The 10,751-nt window shown below is 34.9% G+C and overlaps 1 pseudogene across 1 annotated transcript; it reads right to left on the minus strand.

Annotated features, from left to right (window-relative positions):
* Positions 1 to 1,076: 1,076 nt before the first annotated feature.
* LOC145057575 (E3 ubiquitin-protein ligase PRT6-like) lies at positions 1,077 to 9,747 on the minus strand (annotated as a pseudogene). The gene is made up of 17 exons (XR_013686148.1): positions 8,780 to 9,747; positions 8,223 to 8,393; positions 7,457 to 7,700; positions 6,663 to 7,372; positions 5,796 to 5,981; positions 5,303 to 5,707; positions 5,021 to 5,072; positions 4,305 to 4,937; positions 4,014 to 4,222; positions 3,345 to 3,859; positions 3,152 to 3,256; positions 2,677 to 2,943; positions 2,460 to 2,538; positions 2,298 to 2,366; positions 2,026 to 2,139; positions 1,826 to 1,943; positions 1,077 to 1,361 (listed from the first exon to the last, which is right to left on the minus strand). The product of XR_013686148.1 is annotated as an E3 ubiquitin-protein ligase PRT6-like (transcript).
* Positions 9,748 to 10,751: the final 1,004 nt, after the last annotated feature.

A 10,751-nucleotide genomic window follows, 5' to 3' on the forward strand; every position in this document is an offset into this window, starting at 1 on the left:
ATCTTACACATAGATATGAAGTATTCTATATAAACTACGTGTTATGTGTGCATATTATCTAAATACTTGTTGTCTATGTTGGATGAATGATTTTATACATGTTTTAAATGATTTAAACTGTATATTTATTTTATATCTACAAATATTTTGGGATAAAATATGGGTAGATGAAATAGTTGGTATGTGATGAAATAAAATGATGAGAGATAGGTGATGATAGGAAGGTGATGATAATTAGGTGAGGCTAGATAGGTGATGATGAATCGGTGATGTAGGATGAAGGATACTCTAACCTTGTCTGACAATTTGGAGATGTAGTCATCTACTAGAGTATAGATGGCGACCACGGACTATTACAGACAACCCCTTGGAAACACCAGCAGGCTCATAACCTGTAGGTGATGAATTACAAGTTCAGGCGATGTTGTAACTACGTATTCATGTGATGATACTCTAACCCTTACTATGAATTACGAGTTTAGGCGATGTTGTAACTACGTATTCATGCGATGATACCCTAACCCTTGTTGGGCACGTATTGAGGGAGTAATCCCTGAATCAATACTGTCTATGCGATGTAGGCGATGATCCTTAGGGAGAGTCCTTAGTAACAAATATATAAGGAAATGTGATGTAAGGAGATGAGAGGTAAATATCACTACTAGAAAAACAGCCTTTTACGATGCTCATTGCGCGTCGTAAAAGGCTCAGACGACGCGCAAATGCGCGTTAAGGAAGGTCCTGTCATAAAGAGATATGACGCGCATTTACGACGCTCATTTACGACGCGCAATTACGACGCGCGTTTACGATACGCAATGCGTATCAAGGAAGGCCCTGTCATAAAGGAAGATGACACGCATTCGCGTGTCGTAACCTTACGACGCGCATGTTAATGACACGTAATGTGTATCAAGAAAGCCCCTGTCAAGAAAGGCCATGTCATAAATAAAGATGACACACATTTTTGCGTATCATAATTTTAAATGTTTAAAAAAATATATTATTTATAGATTTACTTATTTTGAAAATTAAATTTGTATTTAATGTTTCATAATAGAAAATAAAATACCATATACAAAAATTAGAATCCATTGCATAAATTTAATGTCATACAATTCTATTTCTTACAATATATAAATTTGCATCTAATCTACTATGTACATCAAATTCTAACTAAGTAAAGTTGCATCTTACCTTTCATAACTCTTTAAGACTAATGCTCCACACAGCTGATTATATGGATAAGCAGTTGTACATTGGCCCATCTCACTCAATAATGACTTAGCCAAATTCAACTCCAAGTCTGTACTGTGGATTATTGTCAAGGGCATCACTATCACTTTGCTCTTTAGTATCCTCTGCAAAACAAAACAAAAAATATATATCAAAAAATGAATTTTTTTTTAGTTTTATATTATAATTATGCCTAAATGATCCTGCCCGATGATCTTGCCCAACAAAAGAGCACACAAACATGATTAATGACTAATACAATATATGCATAAATCCTAACTAAATTGACTTTATTTACCCCTTTGCAGATTCTAACTACTAATACTAATTTGTTATTGCTAAAAAGAAAAAGAAAAAGAAAAAAAGTCACCTGTTCTTTTAATTATGGAATATTTAAACATGCAGTCAAAATCATAAGAGCAACATCCATTGTAGAGGCAAGTTCATTTTCAAATTTTCTATGTCTATTAGGACGTGCAACTATTTTGTAATTAAAATCTTCCTGTTTTAAAGCATAATAATAGATTATTAGCAACTCCAAAAACCAATTTAATAATAATATAGATAAGCTTCCAGTGAATTTTAAAACCTCAGGTAAGACTCTGAGTAGTTCTAGGAAACTTGGAACGATATTAGGACTTGAGTTCATCTCCCCAATCTTCAGCAGGAACTTCAATAGTCAATGCAGCAACAGCAAGACTCTTCAGCTAAGTCCATTGCATAAAGAAAATACATGTCAGTTTAAATATTTTTTTGAAAATGACAAAAAAGAAAAAGAATATTGAATACCTTGACAGCCTCAACATTTTTTGCTTCATATCAGCATCAACAATACAATATTGTAAGAAGTGATTGGGACAATTAGGCTCTGTTTCAACCATTTGGTTTTGGTGTAAATATTACCTACAGGTCAGCATGTCATATAGAAAATTACTTACAAGTTACAAGTAAAGCATATCACTTACAATAGTCAAAACAATCACATCTTGACTACCCACATACTATGTTTTTTAGTCCCAAGTTGTGTAATATTAATGATTTTGTAATTCACAATTGCAAACCTTAAGACCACGTGAAGTTGCCCAATTTTGCAATAATAACTCAAAGGCAGAATTTAGAAACGACCTGCACTTAAACCCAGATAAAAAAGAAAGAGAAATAATGTTTACATATATCATAGAATCAAAAGGAAACAACAATAAAAAAGAAAAATGATTTCTTACATGACATCACTATCAAGAATTGATGAAAGAGGGTACTCCACACTGTATTTCCAACAGGCTTGACACCAACACCTGAAAGCTAGAAAAAACGATAACACAAATAAAAATAAATGTAAGATTTGAGATAGCAGATGCATGAGTATGAAAGAACCAATAGATGATAGAATTAGTGAAAATAAATCATGGAAACAAGGAGTTAAATGGTCTTTCAGCATACCATTTGCAAAAATTGGCCGGTGTTGATCTTTAACATTCCCTAAAATGGGAAGAACTTTGGAAAGCACACATGAAAGAAGACTCATGAAAGAAGACATGAAAGAAGACTCATAAGGATGTCAAAGAGTTGGATAGAGGACTAACCATCAGAAGTAGCAAAGTCTGCAAGTATTTGAACCATAGCTGGAAGAGCTGAGTTTTGTGCAGACATGCGAAGAAATAGTTCTTCCATCAAATATGGAAATAAAATCCTTGAACCCATTTGATACTGAAGCATGTCATGCATAAAATATTTCAGCAAATAACGACAACTGCAAATGTAAATCTAGTAATTTTGATCCTTATTTAATTTGGCGTTTGTATAATGTTTTTGATCTCTCTTCCAAGTATAATGACTATATTTTTGGGACCAAAATTGCAAAAATCAGCAATACTCGGGGACCAAAAAATGTAATTTATCTTGGCATTAAATAAACCTGCAGCATGTCTTCCAGCTTGGTGAGCACAATTTACCACACAACAAGCATAATGCAGGTTCATCTTGAACTGCTCCACAGTCAACACACTTCTGTTTTATGTACCTGAAGATTAAAAAAAGGCCCTAATAAATCAGATAAAGATCAAAATCATAGTTTAATTAAGACATTTTTTTAAAAGAATAGTAAGAACCTTTGTAAGAGATCTTGGTAGAGGTAAGGCAAAACCATCAACTTAAATGGGATAACAGGGGTTTTGTACAAAACCCCTACTTCAAATTCTCTAGCAAAATGATGCAACCATTTTAAAACCAGAGAACATGACACCTCATCATTAACATTGTTCTCTAATGTTGGAATCTTGAACATCTTCTCCAACTCTTCAATTTCAACAAACTCTTTAGCAAAACCATAAGCAAAATCCATTTTATCTTCAAATGATTGTGATGATCTATGGGCCCCACTAAACGGTGCTAAACTTGAAGAGTTCATTAATTTCCATAACAGTGCACACCTTCTTAAGATTGGAAAGCTCAAGCTACGAATTGTCTCCTTAATATCACGAGAACTATCAATATAATTGGAAACAAAAAATTGACGTATCAACACATGTTCACCCATGAATTTGTATATGTCTGTGATGAGAGATTCATGGTAACTGAAATCATCCATAGCATATTCGTTTTTCCCAAAGTATGTTATTACAGCCTGTAAGATAGAATTAACAAAAGAAAACAGATGACTTACACCAAAGGATAAATAGATTAAAGAAACTAGAAAGAGTAAAATATATTTGTCTATATTGATAAGAAGGATAAAGTAGGTTTACAATTTACTCAAAAAGAAGAGAAGTTATATAAACCTGAGTAATGGAGACAACATAGCACATATGAACAAGAGGCAAGAATGATTTGTCAGAGGACATAAATGGGACTGGAAGACAGAAGAGGATCCACATTAAAGTTGAAAAAGGATCAGATGCAAGGATAGGATTGGATGCCATTGTCCAAAACTGTACATCAGGGAATCGTATGCCCATGTCAGCATTTTCCAATATGCTCATCATATTATCTGAAAACAAAAGAAAACAATATCAACAAAATCAATTTCACAAAAAACATGCAAACTCATTAAAGTAAAAGAAATAACATACCTTCAACTCTGTTTGTATGACCAGGTAGTTCATTTAGAGTATTAGCGTGTATAGACTTAGCAAACTGTTGAATACACCTTAATCTTAAAAGAACATCAAGAGAATTTTGGGCACGAATGTTGTGGACAATTTTCAGCAACAATGACAGAATGAAGCCACTAGAAGATCTTAATTCCTCATACAATGAACTAATGCTATAATTGGTGGCATGTGAAGTTTTTCAGATCTTGCAGCAATTTCTGTAGACACAAGGGAATACTTGAGTGTGTCCCACATGATCATTGAGTCGCTTAATCGACTTGATCCAAAGATTTTATCATTTCCTGGAAAATACATTTCGTGTAGTAAATGAACCACAGATTCAAGATTCGCGCCTGTTCCTCCTTTGTGTTTTACCGGAAAAGATTTGAGGAATTCGTTCCTTCTAGAAACATCCGCAGAAGCTTGTAAAAGAGAAAGGGATTGTTTAAGAAGAAGGAGATGCTCAGATGATTCATAGTTAGCAGCATCCATGGGGGACAGATTTGGAATTTTGGAAGATGCTACACTCTCCTTCATTATCATTCCTTCTCTAGGCAAATCAGGTAGTATAGAATATGCAAGGCCCCGACAAACAGGACATAAAAACTCCCCCTGGACATCAAAAAACAAAAATATAAGAAAAAAATTATGAATTATTCGCATCAAAATCTACAATGGACTTTAACAAAATGCACCTGATCTGGATCCACAATATGTCCTCCTTCAAAATCAATCCTTCGTGTGTATCTACAGACAATATATCCCACATCTTAGGTGATCCCAAAATATATATACAATGTTTTGGTCATGTATATTTCTGATAAGGGCAAAATAGTCATTTTACATTGGTCATGGACCAAAACCAAATCACATTGATAGCCCAACCGGAAACTTTCTTTCAGGGACGAAACTTGCAATTTACCCTTGTTAATTTTATAAAAGATAATGAGAGATAAGGGTAAAATAGTCATTTTTACCTTTCCTTCAGCGAGTGTAGATAACGATCAAGGCAACCTTGATGAACATCATGGCCACAAGAAGTAACATAAATGCCATTACAATCCGAAGGCCCAAATCCATCATATGGCAACCGTGAAGTAACTGAAGCACCTATCATGTGCTGTTTGAGGAGGAATATTTATATTGTTCAGAGAAGGAAATCGGGTTTTTTTAAACTCCAGAAAAGCATCAACCTCTCTTGGTTGACCAGTGGATGCAAATTCATTAATTGCAGTCTGAATTACTTCCATTAACTGGGAATTTACTGTTTCAGATGATTTAATAGTCAATGTGTCCTCATTGGCTTATTCTTTTCTAGATCTTTGAGCTTCTTTTTCCCATGATGGTGGACCTTTGTCAAGTAAACTCACAAGCCTGGATTTCTTGTATCAGGAAATCAGATATGAAGTCAGTCCATGGTCAAATAGTCAAAGAGCCAAATGTAATATAAAACGACAATAGATTACCAACCTGGAGAAGAATTAGAAAAGAGACAGGAGTTTTGGAATTTGCATCATGACAAACAGAGCAGACTACTTGTACATCAGAATCATTTGTGACATCAGGAAGACTTTCTTCAGGGTCATTTGTGTCATCTAAGCTAGTGTCTTCTGTAATATTCTCCATGAACTTTGACTGTTGAGCCTTCATCTTTTCCTGTATGTAACATAACAGAATTCAAAATTAAGAAGGGTAGCAGAAATCTCTTTTATTTTCTAAGGGCGTCTCCAATCCAAAACCATTTGTTACACCAAAATGGTGTTATCAAAAGTTGGTGTAAAGGTTTCCTTCGAGCAAATTGATCCTTCAACTTTAAAATTATGCATTTTTAGTTTATTATTTGTATGATAATACTATTTATGTAAATATTTGTTACTTGTGACGTTATATTATGAATTTGATTGATATAACCTATTATATGTATTAATTCAACTTTCATATTTCAAACTTATTTAAAAATGCAGTACTTCCTAATAATTTAAAACAAAATACATATTTAAATAAAACACATAACTCAAGCTCATTTCAGTCCACAAAATGCTTTAACTAATTGATCATTTGTGGGGAAACCATTCCAACGCATAAATGTTCAATATTTTTTTAAACATATGTCTACTATTTTCAAAATGCATGTGTAACATTTATTTTAATGTGTGTTGAATATATTTATTTCAAAATACAAGTGTAATTATATATGAATAATTTATTTTTGTTATAACTTGTCTAATAATGTAATTTAAGAAGTTACTGTAGCAAATAAAATATGGATGAAATTTGTATAAAGCTAATAGATACAATGTTTTTCTTAAATCTAAAAAAGCTGAAACTGTGACTGACCATTATAGCAACTTGTCTCTCACGTGCTTTTGCCTTTCTTTTTTCACTATCAGAAACAGGTGCACTGTTGTTACTCACATCACTAGAATAAGATAACTGATTAACAACTTCAGGCGCCAACATTTGCAGTTTTGTTAAACATCCAGCATCCAGCTCAGCAAACTTCTGAAGAAGATTCTTAATCAAAGAACAAAGGTCAAACTCACCAGACTCCACATAGTTATAAGCATTTTCCTTCTTATTTATCCTCATTAGCGACACAAGAAGCGACAACAAGCTTTGATCATCATATCCATCATTCAACCCTGTAGATATTTCTTCAACAGCAAAGACTAAAAGGGGAATAGAATTATCAAAACCACCAGATTGTGACTCGATCTGTGCTTGAGAAATGTCTAATGCTAGTGACAGCAAGTGCAATGTTGTTATAAGAACTCCATCTGGCGCATGCGATGCTATTAATTTATCTGTAAAAAGCGTGTAGAAAAGAATAGATCGGATGATTTGAAGAACTATTTACATGTGGCTACTTTAGCTAACCCATTAAGAGGAGGATAGATTTTTGTCCATTTTGGGAGCTGATTCATCAATGCAGCCACACTACAAAAATGCAAGTATCTTTCTTCTGCAACTTGCAAGTCTCGTGAGTTCCACCGAGGATGATACAAATCCAACTCTTTCCAGTATTCCAACCGTAGTTTGTACATACCCTAACACAAATGGCATTATCGTAAATTTAGTAATGGAAAGGAATTTAACTTCACATTGATTAAAAAAAATACTCATCCCATTACCTGTTTGATTCCAGATGGATACGAGTACTCAGCTACAATATCCAAAATTTGTTGAAATTGTTCAACTATGGAAAGGTCACGAGGAAGCGATTTTACCAGTTGACTATGAGTAGCGTTTCCAGTTGATAGCTTATAGATTAACTCACGTTGTAGACATTGAGTTGTAGTTAATCCACAAAATCGCCTTTCTTTTACTATCTGTATAATTAGATTTAGCATTTCTTGTACCAAAACCGCTTCATACCTGAAAATATCATAAATATCATTGTTACATTACTTACTGTTAGTCTCACTGATTAGATATTAGCTTTGGTGATGACATTAGAAAAAAATCCAGACTCTCGATAACCGAGCCGGTCGGTTTAAAAAGGTTTTTCAAGTGTTGCGGTCGGTTTTACCTAGTCAGTTTATAAAGAAGCTTTTGCTGACATGGCACCAAAATCTTTAACATAATTATCATAAAGATTCTATAAATACATGTTCATTCCTTATGAAGGGAATCCGTGCAACAGTCTCTCAATTTGTTAAACAAAAAAAATCTGTTATAGCCTTTTGTGTGAGAATTAGTAAAAATTCATCACTGATTTGAGCTTTCCTTCTAGATTAGCTTTTTTGTGAATTTTCCATTCAAAACAGAAAATTACTTTCCATATTGATCCTGTCGATTTAGGACAACAATGAATCTATTCCAATTGTTCATCAACACCTATGCATAACAATAACATGTTCTCCCACACAAAGAGAAAGTTTTAGGAAGGATACGTACTCGCTAGATCTTTCCAAATTTAAGGAAGGATTTGTAGTTAGCAGCATCCATGGGGGATAGATTTGGAATTTTGGAAGATGCTACACTCTCCTTCATTATCATTCCTTCTCTAGGAAAATCAGGTAGTACAGAATTTGCAAGGCCCCGACAAACAGGACATAAAAACTCCCCCTGGACATCAAACAACAAAAATATAAGAAAAAAATTATGAATTATTCACATTAAAATCTACACTGGACTTTGATTTTTTTTTCATATTACCAAACTTGCACAGTCAAGGGCATTTCAAACTTGCACAGTCAAGGGCATTTCAAACTTTGATTTTTTCATATTAACAAAAATTGCTGGTTTGTTATCACACCACAAGCACAGAATTACAAATTGTAAAAATATATGGTAACACAGTAGTGTTTAAGTATCTTATGAAACATGGTTAAGTGTTTAGCTGATATAGGCAAAAGCATGTAAAAAATGCAATTAGGGCTATGAAAAAACGAATTAGGGCTAGAATAATCTGAATCAGGGGAACATAAAGAGTCAAACGGTGAATCAAATACCTTATACACTTCAAATTGCCAACTGTAAGAAAACAATAAGATTAGTGCAATAGAGAGGCGCTTGGTGAAGCGGCGGAGATGAGTCTGATGAAGGAATTGGGGTGTCGCTGGAAGAAGAGAGAAGAAGGTGGCATAGGGAAGGCATTGGGGGAACAAGGGAAGAGGCGAAGGACATATAATGAATTGCAGTTGACCTAGAATAGGAAAATGGAGTTATCTTCACCAAATATCACGATCCATTGGATGAATATGCTTCACCTTCGACATGTCACATGTTTTTCTCTAACTTTTCATACGCACGCTCGTTCAATGGGTTTTGAAGAAGAAACAATCGTTTTGGGATATTGATGTTTTGATGGATGATGGATGCGGTGGGATACATGTTTTGAATCGATACCACAAGCCCTAATTTGAGAAGACGGTCTGATCTTAGGGTTTCAAAGGGGACAAAGGTTCGTAGATCGGAGATGTAGGATTCCGAGTCGAAGTCATGGCTTAGGAATGAGGAAAGAGAAAGCACATAGAAAGTGTGTTTGTGTGTGTTTTCCGATAAGGAGCAACAAAAAAATCAGTTATGTTTCTCCTTTGTTCTCTCGGCTAGATAGAGATATCGACATCAAAGAGAGGATTCAGAGAGGAATTTACAGAAGGCAAGGAGAGAGGGGTGAAATAAGATCTAATGGTTGTTGAACTCTCGGAATCAAGCCCTGCGACTTCTGATCAACACAAGGAAGACTACGTTATTGAGAGGGAGGCTTTTTGTGCGAGACAGATCACAAAGAAGATCTGATGGTCGTTAAACCTGACCTAGGGCTTGTAAATTTGAGCATCTGTGGCGGTCTCCATCGAGGTAAGGTTAGCCCAAGCTTGCCGGCGAAAAGAGATGAGTCGAGATTGTTGGTAGATGAGGTGAGCCAAGGTAGAGAACGTTGCAGAGAGCACTCCCATCTTTAAAAGAACCCTAGAATGATCCCTTTGATTTTTTTGATAAAATAAATAGTCTGGAGGTGCGTTCAAGAATTATAAAGCGACATACATACACGATACGCCTTTTATGATGGGTGCCCTCCGTGTTTTTATTTTTATTTTTTTCTGACACAAATTTTAGGGCACGCAAAAATGCGCGTCCAAAATCCTTCAAAATTTTGTACAGATGACGTTATTTTTACGTCACACACTTTTCCGTATCGTAAATTCATGCGCGTCATAAATTGTGCGTCATTAAAGGCCTTTTTTCTAGTAGTGTATGATGTAGGAGATGACCCTTAGGATAAATCCTTAGGGAAGGTACTTAGGAATAAATTAGACAATGGGGATGGGTAATTGGGTTAATTGTTTAATGATTAAACATAATAATTATATTATTGTGGGTTGAAAACCCTATGTACTCACCAGGTTTCCCAACCTGACCCACTCGAGCTTATTTGTATCACAGGTGTCAATACAAAGCTACATTGCACTGAGAGATTTAAAAGAGATGTAGATCACTAGTATAAATGAATGTAAGTTCTGTTTATGCTTATGTTTCTGTATTGACGATAACACCCCAATATTTTGAAAATGAATAAAAATACATTTCTTTGGAAATGCTTTGATAACATATTTATCATGTTTTTTTGTGAACCAATTCCGCAACATTTTTATTAAAAGTAGTACTCTTATTTTTATAAAGCATAAACAAAATCGGTCTTTTCTGGCCGTGAAAATGGGGATGTCACATTTCGATTCTTCCGCTGCCTAGTTATAGAGTGTATTTGATGCATGTATTACCCAACAAGAGCAACCCTCAAGATTAGGGTTTGGAGTCTGGGCTAGAAGCTCGAGGGGGAGCATGCATCTCAGGAGGTGCAAGATGCTACGGTGTCTTAGCGTTCAGTGCCACACCCGGAATCAGATCGATCTAAAACTCCACTTGCCTCGCATGAGGCACACCCGGTAACTCCTCAGGAAAAACATCGGGAAAATCGCGTAC

The sequence above is a fragment of the Lactuca serriola genome, chromosome 6 (genome assembly GCF_051521515.1).
Source record: "Lactuca serriola cultivar US96UC23 chromosome 6, Lser_US96UC23_V15, whole genome shotgun sequence".
Taxonomy (NCBI): Eukaryota; Viridiplantae; Streptophyta; class Magnoliopsida; order Asterales; family Asteraceae; genus Lactuca; species Lactuca serriola.